Source organism: Mandrillus leucophaeus, unplaced genomic scaffold (assembly GCF_000951045.1).
Source record: "Mandrillus leucophaeus isolate KB7577 unplaced genomic scaffold, Mleu.le_1.0 Scaffold525, whole genome shotgun sequence".
NCBI classification, from domain to species: Eukaryota; Metazoa; Chordata; class Mammalia; order Primates; family Cercopithecidae; genus Mandrillus; species Mandrillus leucophaeus.
The window spans coordinates 2,089,936-2,107,605 of NW_012105642.1; the positions used below are offsets into that span (position 1 = coordinate 2,089,936).

Consider the following 17,670-nt stretch of genomic DNA (forward strand, 5'->3'; position numbering starts at 1 on the left):
AAATGGTGCTGGGAAAATTGGCTAGCCATAAGTAGAACGCTGAAACTGGATCCTTTCCTTACCCCTTATACAAAAATTAATTCAAGATGGATCTTATTCTTTTAAACAGTTATCTAGTATTCCATTGTATTCATCTATTTAACTAGTCTCTCATCGGTTGGATCAATTAGGTTGTTTGCAGATTTATGCTAGTCTAACATATGAATCTTTATGTACTTTGTAACCATATCTGTAAGATAAATTATTATAAATAGGAGTGTTTGATGAAAGGGTATATAAATTTTAAATTATTATTAAACTGGATCTCAAAAAAATTTATAGTTATCAAGAACTCAAAAACACCAATTTCCTCATACTGTAGCCTGACAAATATAGACCAGTTTTTTTAAAAAAGATAAACCTATAAGGACTGCCACAGAAAACTATGATTTCACTTCTGCAACTAAAAAGTTTATACATGAATATGTGTACATGTATCTGTAAGTATAAAACAAACACACACAGGCTCCTTCTAATCCTCAGGTCTAAACTTAAATATCACCACTTTGGAAAGGCCCTCTCTGTCTACCCTATTTAAAATAACTCCCACTCTACTCCCAATAATTGTTTTATTTATTTTTAAAGATTTATTTAATTTTATTATTTTACTTGGTTTTTGGGAAACAGGTGCTGTTTGGTTACATGAATAAGTTCTTTAGTGATGATTTCTGAGATTTTGCTGCACCTATCACCCAAGAAGTGTACACTGTACTCAATGTGTAGTCTTTTATTCCTCACCCCACTTCCATTCTTTCCCCAAGTCCCCAAAGTCCATTGTAGTATTCTTATGCCTTTGTATCCTCATCGCTTAGCTTCCACTTATGAGTGAGAACGTACAATGTTTGGTTTTGCATCCCTCAGTTACTTCATTTAGAATAATGGTCTCCAATTCCATCCAGGTTGCTGTGAATGCCATTATTTCATTCATTTTTATGGCTGAGTAGTATTCCATTATATATATATGAAACAAATTCTTTATCCACTCACTGATTTATGGGCATTTGGGCTCGTTCCATATTTTTGCAAGTGTGAATTGTGCTGCTATAAACATGCATATGCGAGTATTTTTTTCATATAATGACTTCTTTCCTCTGAGTAAATACCCAGTAGTGGAACTGCTATATCAAATGGTAGTACAACTTTTAGTTCTTTAAGGAAACTCCACAGTTTTTCATAGTGGTTGTACTAGTTTACATTCCAATCAACAGTCTAAAAATCTTCCCTTTTCACCACATCTATGCCAACACCTATTTATTTTATTTTATTTTATGATTATGGCCATTCTTGCAAAAGTAAGGTGGTATCACTTTGTGGTTTTGATTTGCATTTTTCTGATCTTTAGTGCTGTTGAGCATTTCTTCACATGTTTGTTGGCCATTTATAAATCTTTTGAGAATTATCAATTCATATCATTTGCCCACGTTCTGACGAGATTGTTTGTTTTTTTTCTTGCTGATTTGAGTTCCTTGTAGATTCTGGATATTAGTCCTTTGTCGGATGTATAGATTGTGAAGATTTTCTCCTATTCTGTGGGTTGTCTGTTTACTCTGATTGTTTCTTTTGCTGTACAGAAGCTTTTTAGTTTAATTAACTCCCATCTGTTTATCTTTGTTTTTGTTGCATTTGCTTTGGGTTCTTGGTCATGAAGTCTTTGCCCAAGCCAATGTCTAGAAGGGTTTTTCTGATGTTATCTTCTAGGATTTTAATTGTTTCAGGTCTTCAATTTAAGTCTTTGATCCATCTTGAGTTGATTTTTGCATGAAGTGAAAGATGAGGATCCAGTTTCATTCTTCTACGTGTGGCTTGCCAATTATCCCAGCCCCATTTATTGAATAGGGTGTCCTTTCCTTACTTTACGTTTTTTGTTTGCTTTGTCGAAGATCAGTTGGCTGTAAGTATTTGGCCTTATTTCTTGGTTCTCTATTCTGTTCTATTGGTCTATGTGCCTATTTCATACCAGTACCAAGCTGTTTAGGTAACTATGGCCTTACAGTATAGTTTGAAGTCAGGTGTTGTGATACCTCCAAATTTGTTCTTTTTGCTTAGTCTTGCTTTGGCTATGCAGGCTCTTTTTTGGTTCCATATGAATTTTCAAATTGTTTTTAGTAGTTCTGTGTAAAATGATGGTGGTATTTTGATGGGAATTGCATTGAATTTGCAGATTACTTTTGGCAAGAATGGTCATTTTCACAATATTGATTCTACCCATCCATGAGCAAGGAATGTGTTTCCGTCTGTTAGTGTTATCTATGATTTCTTTCAGCAGTGTTTCCTAGTTTTCAGTCTAGAGGTCTTTTACTTCTTTGGTCAGGTATATTCCTAAGTGTTTTTTTTTTTTGCAGCTATTGTAAAAGGGGTTGAATTCTTTATCTGATTCTCTGCTTGGTTGCTGTTGGTATATAGCAGACCTACTGACTTGTGTATATTAATTTACAATAATTTTATGTCCCAAAACTTTGCTGAATTCATTTATCAGTAAACAGCTTCCTTGAATCCATGTCTTCCTCCAGCTACTGTCCCACTGCCCTATGTCTTTCATAATCAAACTTAATTAAAAAGTTATCTGTACATATGTTCTCTACTTTCTCATTTTTATTATTTTTTTTAACCAACTCCAATCTGGGCTCTTCCCTAATTTCTAAAGAATTATCCTGGCCAAGGGCATCAGGACCTTCCTATCTAGGGGATGCTTTCCACTCTCCACCTTACTCAGTCCCTCAGCAGTAGCTGAACCAGCCCAACACTGCTTATCTCCACATACCTCCTTTCTTGGCAACTGAATCCCGTACTCTTACAGTCTCCCTCCTGGCCCACTGGCTGCAACTTTTCTTTTCTTTTTCTTTTCTTTTCTTTTCTTTTTTTTTTTTTAATTATACTTTAAGTTCTAGGGTACATGTGCAAAACATAGTTTGTTACATATGTATACATATGCCATGTTGGTGTGCTGCACCCATTAACTCGTCATTTACATTAAGTATATCTCCTAATGCTATCCCTCCCCACTGCCCCTCCACCCCATGACAGGCCCTGGTATGTGATGTTCCCCTCTTCTTAGTGCTGTTCCTCCTCTCTAAGACCTCTAAATGTTAGAGTTTCTCAGGGTTCAGCTCAGATTTTTCTTTTGATACTTTTTAAGATAATTCAATCCTTTTCCATGGCTTTAAATATGTCTACATTCTGGCAATTACCACATTTATATCTACAATCCCAGACCTCTTTTCTGAGCCTCAGATATTCATCTCCAACTACTAAGATTAGATCTCTATCATCACAAAATAAATCTCGGACTGATCTCCTGATTTGCAACCTATACCTATTCTCCCTACTCCCTTGCCTCATTTATTTTAAGCATTTTTTTAAATGTCATCATCATTGCCTACCCAATTGCTCATCCCAGAAACTCATGGCCAGTCTTATTAGCAATCCTCCAAAATGAATTTCCAGCCCTTCTTCACTGCCTTGTCCAGCCCGGTGATATTTCAAATACTGGTGGTGTGTCTTTAAGTAAAAATAATTTTTTTGAGGGAGGGACCCATTTCTGAAATAAACAAAATTATGGGTAGGTGACACATTCATGCATTTCAACATGTAGTTTATAGACCAGCAGGATTAGCGCAGCCTGGGAGACTGCTAAAATGCAGATTCAGATTCATAGGCCTCACACCAGATCTACTTGTGGATTCTGGTGCTCAGGAATCTGTTTGATACCTATAGGTGATTCTGCTTGAGAACTAGTGGGCTATACTGTGCCATATGTTCTTTGTATCACTGATGAGAGACATAAGCCTTCTGCCCAGCATCACCCCAAAAGTTGTCAGTATGACAAGGAGTACCTGGAGTGAATGTCTCAAAAAGATCTTAGCTTATAACCACACCCTGTTTGTATTCCCCTTTAGAAGGCAGATGAGCAAACTGCAACACTAGATTGGGAATCAGAACATTAAAGATAATTATACTATACTCTAATGAAAACATAATTCATGCCGTGGTAAAAACAAACTGTACAAAATACCTACAAGTGATTTTCCAGTTATTCCAAGGCTACCACTGTCTTTCCCTAGAGACAACCAGTTTTACCTTTCTTGCTTATTCCCTCCAGAAATTTTCTGATATACACAATCAGATATATGTGTTTGTGTGTGTGTATCTATCTATCTAGCTATAATCTATCTACCTACATACCTATTTTATCATCTCCCCTATTTTAAGAAATTATAAATTGAAGCACATATACTCTTTTGTGACTTTTCTGAAAATTGTTGCTGGTGACACATTTGGAGATTCCTTGTTCTTTCTAATGTTTATTTGATTAAGTAGAACGATCTTATTTTGCCTACTACCAGCCATATAGGCTGCTCCCCAGGTTTTTCGATTATAAACAATCCTGCCAAAAAAATTTGCTTACCCATGCACACGTGTGAATATATCTGTGAGATAATCACGTGCAAACAGCACCTGCCACCCTGCTTGTCTCAGTCCCCCCGACCGACAGTTTCCAGAGACTCTTCTAACTCTACTGATATCAGATCTCTTTATGGATCATCCTGTTTCCAGCAATGTTGGAACATGTAAACTTTTGTTGATAAAGAAGAGATCTCACTAAATGCATGTCAGCTTTCTGCCTGCAGTGTGTCATGAGGTGCCATACAATACAGATCAGGAGAGAGAGAGATGTGATGTGTAAGAAGCTTGGGAAGGGTGAAGTGATTAGTGTGAAATCTCCCCAACAATGGATAATGAGTGTTTACATCCCTTCTTTCTCCACTTTGCAATTGTTAGTTTCTTTCATGAGATCCTGTGGGAAAAGCATGCATTAATTTTCTTCTTCTCCCCTGTATTGTTTAAACTCAAGGTGTTTCTGAGAGTGCTACATTTTCTCAGGGCTGCTTATAACACACATGAAGTATAGCCAGGTGGCTTCTGTTTGCAAGAGGTCTATCTTTAATTAACTTGTGTGCTTTTTGCCTTGAAGTGACCTCACAGCATTCAGCAGGATATACACATACACTGTCACACTCACACATCACCACTATGATTGTGAGAAAATTCCACTGCAAGAGGGTTATGGACAAGTTTTTCTTAGCTTCTAGGAAGATGGAAGACTCCCTGACAAGGATTATATTTTCATTGTAGTGGGCTGTCAGCATGGCCATTTATCATAGCCTGAATTAATAAGGAAAGGACAGAAGAAAAACGGCTTGCTGCCAAACAGCTTGGGGATGTTCGGGACTGCATAGATCAATCAGCTGGGCACACTAGCTATTGTCTGCTCATCAATTCATTTTCATTGAGTTTCAGGACAGAAAACATCAGGCTTTTTTCTGAGGCATGATCCTAAAGTGCCTGCCTAAACTTGCTTTCCATTCCAACCTTCAAATCCCATAGGACACTCATGAAGGTGGCATACTGCATTTAGATGAAGATACTGCTCTAAAAATCAACTTGTGGCAGATTTCTGCACTTTCCCACTTCCCAAATGCACAACAGTCTTAAGGATCTTCCAAAACTAATAGGCAAAAGAGATTAACCTCAAACACATCTCAGATGCAAAGAGAGACCTTTGTGCACTTATGAACAGCATAATAAATTAAACAACCAAATGCTTTCAAAGGAACTGGGAGACACAGAAGCCACAGAGGGAAACAACAACATTCATTTCCATTTAGTTGTTGTAGCGGACATTTGTTTTCTTTTATCCAGAATTCATTCCCTTTCTATCAAAAACAGCTTTCTGATTTTTCTCAACAAAGCATGTCCTCTACCACCTTAAAATCCTGCACTTCTGGTTGGGAACCATGCCCCTTTTCAGGGTTGGAACCTTTACTTAAATGTGCTACATCACAGCATCTCATTCCCCAGATCGCAATGGGGAATTCTGCTGAACCATGAATTCACCATGAATTAATGATCCAGCAGAGCCAGTGAAATGTAACAAGAGTTTCTGGGATGCTTGGACATTTTGTGGTGGCCTCAAAATGGGGAAGATATAAATATGTAGCCTCCAAGGGCTACCACAGATAACTTGAGAATGAAGTCAGCATGGCAGGAGACTGCAATGACAGATGGACTGAAATGGGCCCTGATGGGATCTTTAGAGCCCCTGGAAGAAGCCCACCTGAAGCCAGTATCCCTCTGGATTAAGAGAACTAACAGAATCTTTTTCACTTAAAAAATATGTATTTTTGCCAACATGCTTTTTAAAAAATATCAGTTTTAACTGGGTTTCTTTTATAATAAAAGTAATTTCACTAATACAGAACAAAATCCACTAATTGCATTTATTGAATCTGGAACCCTAAATCCCAAAGCTACAAAATGGTACCCAAATTTTTCCTTTTGGACAGAACCAAATAGCTTTTTAACCTGGATAGCAGAAAACAAAAATATCATCTGACTGAACTCCTTCTAGTAATACTGGCACTTGCTATGAGAAGTCAGGAATAGGGCCTTTACTTCTGACAGTTGTTGATAGGGTGATATGGACCAAATGTTTTGATGAGGATAATCATTAAAGCTGGAAAAAAAAGAAAAATAAAATAAGGATATTAGAGTGATAATAAAGGGAAGAATTACCGGACCAAGACCTAGGAGAAGACAGTACTCAAAGCTGTAGGTTCTAAAGTTTGCCATTCTGGAAGAGAAAGCTATGTGACTGAGCATTACTTCTGAAAGTTATAGAGAGGGATGAACATCCTGGGCTTGCTCAAGGAAAAGGTTATCATAAACTCCCTGCAATTTGCATTGAGGCCCTGCATGGCTGTATGCTAATAGGAAAAGCAAATTAGAAGTAATACATTTCTCATATAGACTGATTTGAGCTAGGAGGTATCTGGATAACCCAGAAAAATAATCAAAGATAAGAAGGCGCACAAGCAAATAAGACGGCATGACAGAGAATCATCAGGGAGAGAAAAACAAAAAGGAAAACATAAGGCAATCCACGGTCTTTAGATACTGGAGCTAGACTTTAAAACAATTATTCTTGCTATTTAAAGGAACTAAAATATATGACTGAGATAATATTAAAAAAACAAACAAAAATTACATAATGAAAAGTTACTGAAATGAGTAACTCAGTGGAAAGATTTCATAGATTAGACTTCAATGAAGAGAGAATTAGTGAAATAAAAGGCAAGTCAGAAGGAAATACTTATTATGAAGCAATTGGGAGACAAAATGATACAAAATACAGAAGAGAGGTTAAGAGACAGAAGATTCAGTTCAAAAGTCTGATATGCACTTAACTGTAGCTTCAAAAATGAGACATAAAAAGGGGGTAGAAGGCAACAATTTGATAATATCTAGCTAAGAATATCCTCAAACTTCTGAAACACATCGATTTACAGATAGAAAAACTCAAGAAGAAAACATTAAAAGAAATATACTGAGCCATTATAAATAATGAGAAAAGAAAAGAACTTAAAAGCACCCAGAAAGTATAGGGTAGATTATGTTCAGAAGAATGACAGTTGTATTAATAGCTGATTTATCAACAGACAAACATAGGAAGCTAAAATACAAACATCTGCCAAATGCTAAGGAAAAAAACCCTGTAATTTTATACTCAGTAAAAACAGACTTCAGAATGAAAGACAGTTTCAGGTGAATAAAAACTGAGATAATTTATTATCAGCAGACCCTCAGTAAAGTAAATACACAAGAGTCTTTCTGACAGGATATCTTTGCATGAAGATGAGAGACACAGAATGAAATCTAAGAAAACTGATAAGACATTAACGAATCCAAATAAATATAAGCTGTTTAAACATTTTATTGTGTGATTTAAAATAAACAAACAATAAAAATATATGACAATAAAAGTACATAAGTTAGGAAAGGATAAAGATGTAAAAGTACTTCAAGGCACTTAGATTATTTAGGAAGACAGTAAAAGTAGAAAACTATAAAACATTACTAATGGAAATTAATGAAACCCATACTTCCTTGCCCCTTACCAATGGAGAGAAAGATATACAAGGTTCACAGATTCAAATACTCAATTTTGTTAAGACACCAATGATTCTCAAATCGATCTCTAAATTCTATATAATCTCAACAAGAATCTCAAATGTTTTATTGTAAAACTTGACAAGCTTATTCTAAAATGTATATGAAAATTCAAAAGACCAGGAGTAACCAACATAATCTTAAAGAAAACCAAGACTTCTTATAAGATGATAGTAAACTAAATGGGTGGGGACAGATGTAAAGATAGGTGTATAGACTAACAGAAGAGAAGAGCAAGCTCAGAAACATACCAATGCATATAAAGATACTTGATTTGTGATAAAGGTAGCACTTTGGAGTAATGAGGAAAGATGATCTTTTCAATTGGTAGTGCTAAGAAAACTGGATACAATGGGGGGGAAAAAGGAAAAAAGCTCTTGACCTCTAGCCCATATCATACACAAAAAACAATTACAGTGGATTGTTGTTACAAATATGAAAGGTAAAACAACGTTTCAGAAGATAATTTAGGTGACTATCTTCATGACTTCAGAAAAGGGAACAATTTTTTTTAATAAGAACGCAAAAGCACTAACTGAAAAGGAAAACGTTGATAAATTCCTGGTAAAAGGGAAATGCTGATAAGCCATTTAACAGTATTAAAATTAAGAGATTATATTCCTCAAAAGACACCATTTTTGAAAGTTAAAAAAAAAAAAAAAGCAAGCCACAGAGTGGTTAAAAAAAGAAATCTCATAAACATGATCAAAAGAAGTCAGACCAAAAAATTGTACACTATATGTATACTATATTACTCCATTTATGTAAAGTTAAAATTAAGTAAACCTAAGCTACAGTGTTTAGTGATTGCAAACTTGCATGGTGAAGCCACTAAGATAATCGCTGTAAAAGCCAGGATAGTGATTATCTTTGGGGAGAGTAAGAGTGGGAAAACAAAGAGCTTCTGGGGGGATGGCAATGTTGTATTTCTTGATGTGTTTTTCTTGAGGGGATGAGTGTTTCCTTTACAATAATTCATTAAGTTATATATATAAAATATATATATATATATATCTCCAAAGGTACATACCCTGTAGCACCTCAAGGAGAGGTCTCTGGAGTCAGATGACTGGATTTAAATTCCAGCTCTCTCCTAAGGGATGTGTGGCCATGGGTGAATTATGTAACCTCTTTAAGTCTCATTTCTTCATAAGAAAAATGGGTTTTATAAAGTTGAGAGGATGAAACGAGACAAAGCATGCAAGGCACCTCACATTTTGTAGACAAATAAGTAAAATAAAATTGCACTTACCTTGTACATCAGATAAGGGCAATTTTATTTCAGTTATTTGTCTACAAAAATGTTCCTGATGCAAGGCAAAATCCTACCTGGGCAGAATTGACTTTATGTCATACCTCCTCCTTCCTGCCCTTGCCTCTTTAATGCTGCTGTCTGAAGTGGGTAATAATAGGAGTGGAGACAGTCACAATAATACCATCTGAGAGTTATAGAGTGTTTCACAGTTTACAAATAGCTTTCTTTTCTATTTTCCCACGAAATCTTCAGAACGGCATGAGAAGTCAGGTTTATTTTCCCCGTAGACACAAATTGCAGAAAGGAGAGATTTAGAGAGTTTAAGTGATATGCCAGAGGTCCCAGTAGTTACTGAGTGGCAGAATGAGGGTCTGAAAAACGCAGGTCTTCTGCTTTTGAATCCGAGACTCCCTGAATCATGATGTGGTCTGTGAGATTGTAATATGACTGGATGCTTGGTAGTACCCATGGGGAATGCACAAATTGATTTCCATAGGTCCCTAATACTCTTCTCAACTAGTTATAGTCTTCACTGTTCAGTTTGCAATGATTATGTTTTCCCTCACGGTATAAACCAAGAAGTGAAAGAGATGCCTTTTTTCCTCACTCAATGGAGAGGAGTCAATCTATGACCATTTTTTCAGTGTTCAGGAGCAAAATTGTTTCATTTAATCTACTCCATGGTAAGAATAAATTCATTTCCTTCTGCTCATGGATCTCTTTTTATCATTTTCTTCATACGCTCTTTTATTGACTTCCTCAGGACCCCATGCTCCCATGTCATTAAGCTACAGTAATGGTATTGAATGGCAGTGACAACTCTGGGACATGGAAGCACATCTGTGCTGATTTTCTAAGTCTCTAAGAGTTTGTTGCTTAGTTCAGTTTTAACAAGCAATCCAGACCTTTTACTGTTTACCATCAAGGCTGACCCTGGTATAGGGGCATTTGAGTTCACCATACGGAATGCCCTTCTTTCACAGCAAGTTGTTTAGAAACACCAAAAAATCCATGAGGTCATTCTTTTTCATGTCCATCTTAGCACCTGTACTTTTAGCCTTAAGTATTATATCATTGGTAAGGAAATCCACTTTAAAAAAAAGTGTGACAAATTCAGGTTAAAAAAAAAAAATCTCAGCTCTAGAAGAGAAAATGAATGTTATCGTTTTGTTTCCCTTCCTGATACAGCATTTCAGAGCTAGTCCTTAGAAAATTGGAAAAGAGGACAGATTTTGCTTTGGTTCTTCAGTTGGTCTTCTTTCTGCTGTTTCCTTCTGGGAAGAATTATTCAGTACTCTGTATAGGGAAAGAAAGCGACAACTAGAAGTCTGGAGATTAAATTATTAAGTATTTATTGAGTTCTTAATGTTTGCCAGGCATTGCACTGGAGGGTGAAGATAAATGGTAAACAAAATAGACAAGGTCCCTGCCCTCATGGAGCTTACAGGCTAGTGAGTTATCAATTGTAAGCACAGGCAAGTCACTTAATCACTGTAAACATCAGTTTCCTCGCCTCTTAAGTGGAGATCTTAAATCCTCCTCTATCTAACAGGATTACAAGATAAGAAATAGGAGATATATTTAGGAGGACTAGGATATATGGCTATGTTGTGAAAATTCTGGTTCATTAAACTGTCAAGTGTTATTGATGCTATTATTCATGAGATATTCATATTTATACCCCTTATTATTAAAATACGTTTCTCAGTACAATATAAAGACTGAGGCTTCTTTGCTAACTTTTAAAAGCAAAGAGCTTTCAAAACTGTCCTGAAGTGTCATTTACATTTAAAAGAAGCTTAGAAACTAATGTTTAACTCAAGATAATAACATTTATCTTCTCAAATTGAAGTAAGTATAATCCTTAGGGTATATAGTAGTATACCTGGGGGTATAATATACAGAGATACAGCCTTATTTGATGGTAAATAATTTAAGTCATTGTGCTTTTTAAATGAAAACAATGAGATACTGTCTTGGTCCATTTTCTGTTGCTCATAACTGAATACCTGAAACTGGTTAATTTATACTGAAAATGAATTTATTTCTTATCGTTATGAAGGCTGAGAAGTCCAAGGTCCAAGTCCATGGGGGCCTGAGAAGAAAGCTCCAAGGCTGAGAAGTCCAAGAAGTCCAAGAGGCTACATCTGGTGAGGGTCTGCTTGCTGGTGGGGACTCTGCAGAGTGCTGAGGTGGCAGTGTATGGTGAGGGGTCTGAGTATGCTAGCTCAGGTCTCTTCCTCTTCGTATAAAGCCACGAGTCCCACTCCCATAATAACCCATTAATACATTAATCCTTGAACAGATTAATCCATTCATGAGGGCAGAGCTCCCATGACCCAATCATCTCTCCAAGGTCCCCCCTTCTCAATACTGCCACATTAGGAATTAAATTTCAACACGAGTTTTGGAAAGGACAAATATTCAAGCCATCGGAGATACATTGTGGCTTAAGTGTTAAGTTCATATGATGTTTGAAAATAAAATAGAAACTGTCAAAGACATTTCAAATTTGTGATAGCCTACCGCAAGCTAAGCCTCTAGAACTTTGAGAGGTAATCAATCATTTATACTTTTCCACTCGCAGAGATTCTTTAATGAAAAAGTTTGAGGGAGACCAGATTCAAAGTCTGATATAGCTCAAAAGGAGCAATGCTATGTAGAACATACTAAATCAGAAAAACACAAAAATTCTCCTCCATGTACTCAATATTATGGTTCTCCTCTTGTGTTGATTGATTGTTCTTGATGTTTCAATAGGGAGTATTGCATTGCCCTGATGGGGGACAGCTCCCGGTCAGCTGGTCTGGACATTTGAGACAATACGCATGGCACAAAGCAGTAGCTCCTCAGTAATGAGGAGAGATGGCTAATGCTTCCCTGTGCTCAGCTGAACTTCTGGATAATGATTTACCTGTCACATTTCATCTTCCCTTTTATAGAGCACAATCATGACATGCTAATAGTTTTAAGAATGCAAATCCTGCCTTTCAAGCTTGCTCAAGAGCTTTCAGAGTTTAAACATTTTTGTATTCTCCACATGGCCTACTCAACAGTTGTTGGGTATAAAGAATTTTTACCTTTTTAACCAACTATCTAGTCCAATCTTATTCCCTAAAAGTATATTTGGTGGTTTCAGGTAGTGTAGGTATTCTGTAAATAAGCCCAGTTTGAACCTGTCTCTGCTCTTCAATAACAGCGTTAACTAGGTCTTTTTCTATTACTTCAACATTTTGGTTAAGGCTTCAAAACTGAGATGAATGGATGATAACTACACATTCTAAAGACAGATGTCTGATACTTCCTTATGAGATATTAACAAAAGACAGCAAAACCAATCTAGTGACTACAACCCCATTCAAGCTGGGAAAAAAAAGGCTGGAGATTAATAGAAGGGATTATTTGAAATAAATTCATGTGAGGAAGACAAAGAGGGGAGGGAGATATTTGCCACCCTTTCCTTCCTAAGTATTTGAAGTGCTTGTGAGAAGGGCATCATACTCATTGACTGGAGCTTTCCATCATATCAGAAGAAAAAAGAGGGTTCAGTAAGGATATTCCCATGATTTGGAGGGGCACAAGACAGTAAATTCTTGAGCACAAGGTAAAACCCACCATGCTGAAAGAATATTAACCAAGAGAGTCTGCCAAGGTGAGGGGACCCCAGAGGAATAGAAATCCCAACAAGGGATGCTTCCAAAAGTCAGCTGAAGAATATATTAGTTGAATCAGAAGTCCCCACTGGAATTCAAAGAACCCACTATGTACTCCACAAAAGATCCAGAATTTGGTGGTTGCCATGACAAAGACTTCCTTTCCCCTTTCCAAATTCTCCATTAAACCAACCTTGGAAGATCCAGAGCCACAGAAGGAGCCTTGGGGAGCAAGGAATATGAAAGAATAGATTGAGCCCTCCTTCTTCCCATTGTGTTTCTGAACAAAGGAATGAAGCTGAGCTAGTGGGAGGGGAGAAGGTTTAATTGAGAGACTGAAGTTTTGATTTAGGGCAGAGCAGGTTTTTAAAACAATACCTTTGGGAGGCCGAGGCAGGTGGATCACGAGGTCAGGTCAGAAGTTCAAGACCAGCCTGGCCAAGACGGTGAAACCCTGACTCTACTAAAACTACAAAGAAAATTAGCCGGGCAAGGTGGCAGGCACCTGTAATCCCAGCTACTTGGGAGGCTGAGGCAGGAGAATCGCTTGAACCTAGAGGCAGAGGTTGCACTGAGCCGAGATTGAGCCACTGCACTTCAGCCTGGGCGACAGAGTGAGACTCCATTAAAAAAAAAAAAAAAAAATTATGCTTGTGAGAAAACTATGCAGTTAAAGAGTAGAGGAGAAGATCCAATTATTGAAGGCAATAATTGAGAACTCAAAGATGTTTTCTGAATATATTCTAAATTCAACTGACTCAACAAATGAGTTAAGTTAATTGCTGAAAATGTTACAATCCTTTGATGATTTACCAATTAAATGCCCTGTTAAATAGTTGGAGTTCCTCTCAGACCCTAACATCAGAAGACCCAATCTTTTTATAACTGGGGAGTGAAAGCTTTCATATGCTTTTTAGAGGACAAACAGCAGCCCTGAGTATGACAAGAGCATTTTAAGGGCAAGTAAATGATCTTTTCTTATCAGAACATGCACAGAAATAAAACTGATATTAACCTGAGAGAAAGGTTAAAGATGGAGTTTTCACAATTTGTAATAACTCAAATGCCCACTAGTGATAAATGGGCACATAAACTGCAGCATGTCCACATTGTAGGAGAATAAACTGTTATAGAACTATGTGTGGTGATATGGATGAATCTCACATGTGTAATGTCCAGTGAAAGATGTCAGACACGAGAGTGCATACCACCTGATTCAGTTTATGCAGGGTACAAAAATAAGCAAAACCTAAACTAGAGTTGTGGACGTCGGGAATGGTTAGCCTTGGTGGGAAGCAATGTTTGCAAGAAGTACAAAATGCTTCTAGGATGCCAGTAACATTTTGTTTCTTGATCTGGTTTTATGAATGTGTTCAGTTTGTGAAAATACGAGTTATACATTTATCATTTGTATACCATTATATACATAAGTTATAATTCAATAAATCATTTAAAAAATCCCCCCTCTCCCTACAGAAGTGAATCAACTATTAGAAGTCCAGATGGGGTCAACCTTAAGGCTGGGAATAGTAACTGGAAGGGGCAGAAGGGGAATCTGTGGATATATTCACTTTGTGAACATTCATTGAGCTGCACACTTATGATATGTATATTTTCCCATGTGTGTATACTTTTATATGAAAATAATGGAGTACTTGAATCTGAAATTTCAAACTTTTGTTTTAAATAATACCGCTAAATAAAATGTTACCTATTAGGCCTTTTCCCCCTTTACTCATTTAATACAATATTCCTCAGCTTTTCACTAAGCTAAAACACGTCAGCAATAATCAAATATTTATTGACCAGAGATCTAGCTTTTTCAATCCATGAAATACTTCTTTGCATCTCTTAATGTGCTTTTCCTTTGACCTGTTGGGATATGAAAATCACCAGGTTGGAGACAACTATATCCCACCTTGCATACCTTTAAAACATCTGTAGTTGTTATGTGTGATGTATTCACACAGCTCACAGACTCTGCAAGTCTTGTAAATATATCAAATTAGAGATTCAAGCACAGCATCTGGGAAGACTTCCACCTATGCAGGTGAGTTGGAAGCCAACTCACTTCTCAGCTCTTAAAAACCAGGAAAACACCTGGAATGACAGATGGCACATCAATATAACAATTGGGGCAGATTTAATTTTCTTGGATTAAAGATCCCAGGTTTTAATCTACTAAATACATACAGACAAGGAGAGTAGTTAGAGCCATTTTATCAGATGAGTAATAAGATTTGGTAAATAGAGTCGTTTTTACCAGATAACTACATATAAGATATAAGCTGGCAACAAATTTATCTGTTGTTGTTGGGTAGATAACCATTTTAATTATGTTATCTTTTTAAAGAGGTAGGTAGAAAAATATACCATTCAGAATAGGGATAGGCTTTAGCAAACATGGACAGAGAAGACAAATACTGCATGTATCTGATTAACTTTCCCATCTGCAAAACTAAATCTGTTGAATGTGTTGCTTTGAAATCAGAAACCACCACATACATATGAAAAATGTCGAGTCACAGGCCCTATTTTATTCACAGTTACATTGAAACAATCACAGAAGGACAAAATGATATACCGTAAAATAGAAATGATGTGTTTTTAATTATTGAGCAGTAAATACAAAGAAGTCATGGAAGAAATAAGAAAAGAGTAAGAAAATTCTTTTGTTTTCTGCCTTAAGCAAAACGTGCTTAGGAGGTGGAGAATATGATTGGCTTCAACCACACAGAAGAAGCCTACTGAAATAATATCAATAAGGGGGAGATGAATAAACAGATGTGAGTGTTCTCTCACCATCTTGATCTCGTGTTTTTCTTTTTAAATAGTGTTACACAAGGTTGTATTCTATTGTAAAGAACAGTTCTCAAAAGGTTGCTTTTAAGTTTTTATGGTAAGGAAATTAACTAGTCCTCGAAGTGTATTATAAGAGGAAGTATTTTATTGTGATGGGGAAAAAATGATAGGAGAAAAATCCCCTTTCTTAAATTTTTAAAGCTATGGAATCCGGAGGAAGCAATAGTTCAAACAGTTACCATGTCTATTATCCGGGAAGTCAGTGAGATGTGAAACAAGGACAAACCCCATTTGCCTGGGCAAAGAGCCCAGGAGGAAGTAATTGCCAGTTGAGGCGCAGCTGCAGATAGAAGGTGATCAAATCCAAAGATCAAATGCTTATTTCGTTCTGATAAAAATCATTAAATCACGACTCAACTTACCCCAGGCTCCTGTACACTCAGGAAATGACTATGTATACCATCTGCACATAACCGTTCCTTAATACATTAAAATGGTGACAGTGACTTCCATTATGAAGTCCCTAGATATGAACAATTTATCAAAATGCAAGTAGGCACCATTCACATTTTATTTAGCCTCCAGAATGAGATTCCATATTTGAACTCAGTACAGGAAATTTCAAAACAAAATCTAAATTTGGGAGAACCGAGATTCTCAAGTGAAAAGTTTGCTACCAACTTTTTGAATATAATATTCTTCATTTGACAGTAATTTTTTCCCATTGTCTTGACTACAGGTAAAATTCCAAATGGTTATTGTAAATTACCTGGTAGAAATAGAATCGTAAACTGACAAAGAACTATTTTTAAACCTTGAGAATATTTTCTTCACCATGAAAAGTATTCATAAAATCTCTGCAAAGCAAAGAGACATCTGATACCTTGAGCTCCAGAAAATAATAGCTGAAAAAAATTCCACATTATTTTCGTATCTAAGAAGCTGGAACTAGATGGGAAGTCTGGAACTGCTTCCACCCAAAGACAGGATAAGAGGTTAAAGCATGGCCAGGCGTGGTGGCTCATGCCCGTAATCCCAACACTTTGGGAGGCCCAGGCGGGTGGATCACGAGGTCAGGAGATAGAGACCATCCTGGCTAACACGGTGAAACCCTGTCTCTACTAAAAAATACAAAATTTAGCCAGGTGTGGTGGTGGGCGCCGAGATCGCATCACTGCACTCCAGCCTGGGCGACAGAGCAAGACTCCGAGCGAGACTCCGTCTCAAAAAAAAAAAAAAAAAAAAAAAAAAAGCGGTTTAAAGCATTTGTGTGTTTATGTGTGCGTATGTGTGTGTGCGTCTGTGCAGTGAACTGGCTTTGTTTGGTTTTGTGGCGTCTGTTAGTTACTTCAAATTTGCACGATTCACAAAGCTTTAACTGCAGTCTCTGAGCTCTCCTAATATCTAGACTCTATTATCTTGTGTGTCTCAAAGATGGCTACAACCCAACTTGTTCCACACTAAACTCAAGGTTTCCCACACCTTTCACTGATGTCTTCTTTCTTCTCACCACAGGGCCTCTGGTAATGCTACCCTTTGATTGTCCTTTCTTCGCTTAGTTAATACCTACTTATTCTTCAGACCTCAGCTCAAGTGTAATTTCCTCAGGAGAGCCTTCTTTAACTCTATAACTAGGTTAGATTTTTCTGTTATACACTGTTATTTTCACTGTGAAACTTTTTTCCATAGCACTTGTCAAGCTGCAGTTTTACATCTATTTGTGTCATTAGATTTGTGTTTGAATCTCCTATGAAATTGGCATAGTATCTTGCACACACATGCACTATAAATGTTTGTTGAATGAATGAATGACTACATGAGTAAATTGTCCTTTAGTCTGTGGCAAATACCAAGGTGAAGCTGATCTCCGCATCTAGTCTCTGTGGTGGCCATGAAAATGTGCCTCTCAGCTTT

At 36.8% G+C, this 17,670-nt stretch overlaps 1 long non-coding RNA gene across 1 annotated transcript in view; it reads right to left on the reverse strand.

The window, feature by feature from the left end:
* Positions 1 to 15,056, reverse strand: part of LOC105551539 — a 69,204-nt gene extending 54,148 nt beyond the window's left edge. Inside the window, exon 1 of the long non-coding RNA XR_001007875.1 lies at positions 14,882 to 15,056. This is a non-coding gene — a long non-coding RNA (uncharacterized LOC105551539). The remainder of the gene's footprint in view (positions 1 to 14,881) is intronic.
* Positions 15,057 to 17,670: the final 2,614 nt, after the last annotated feature.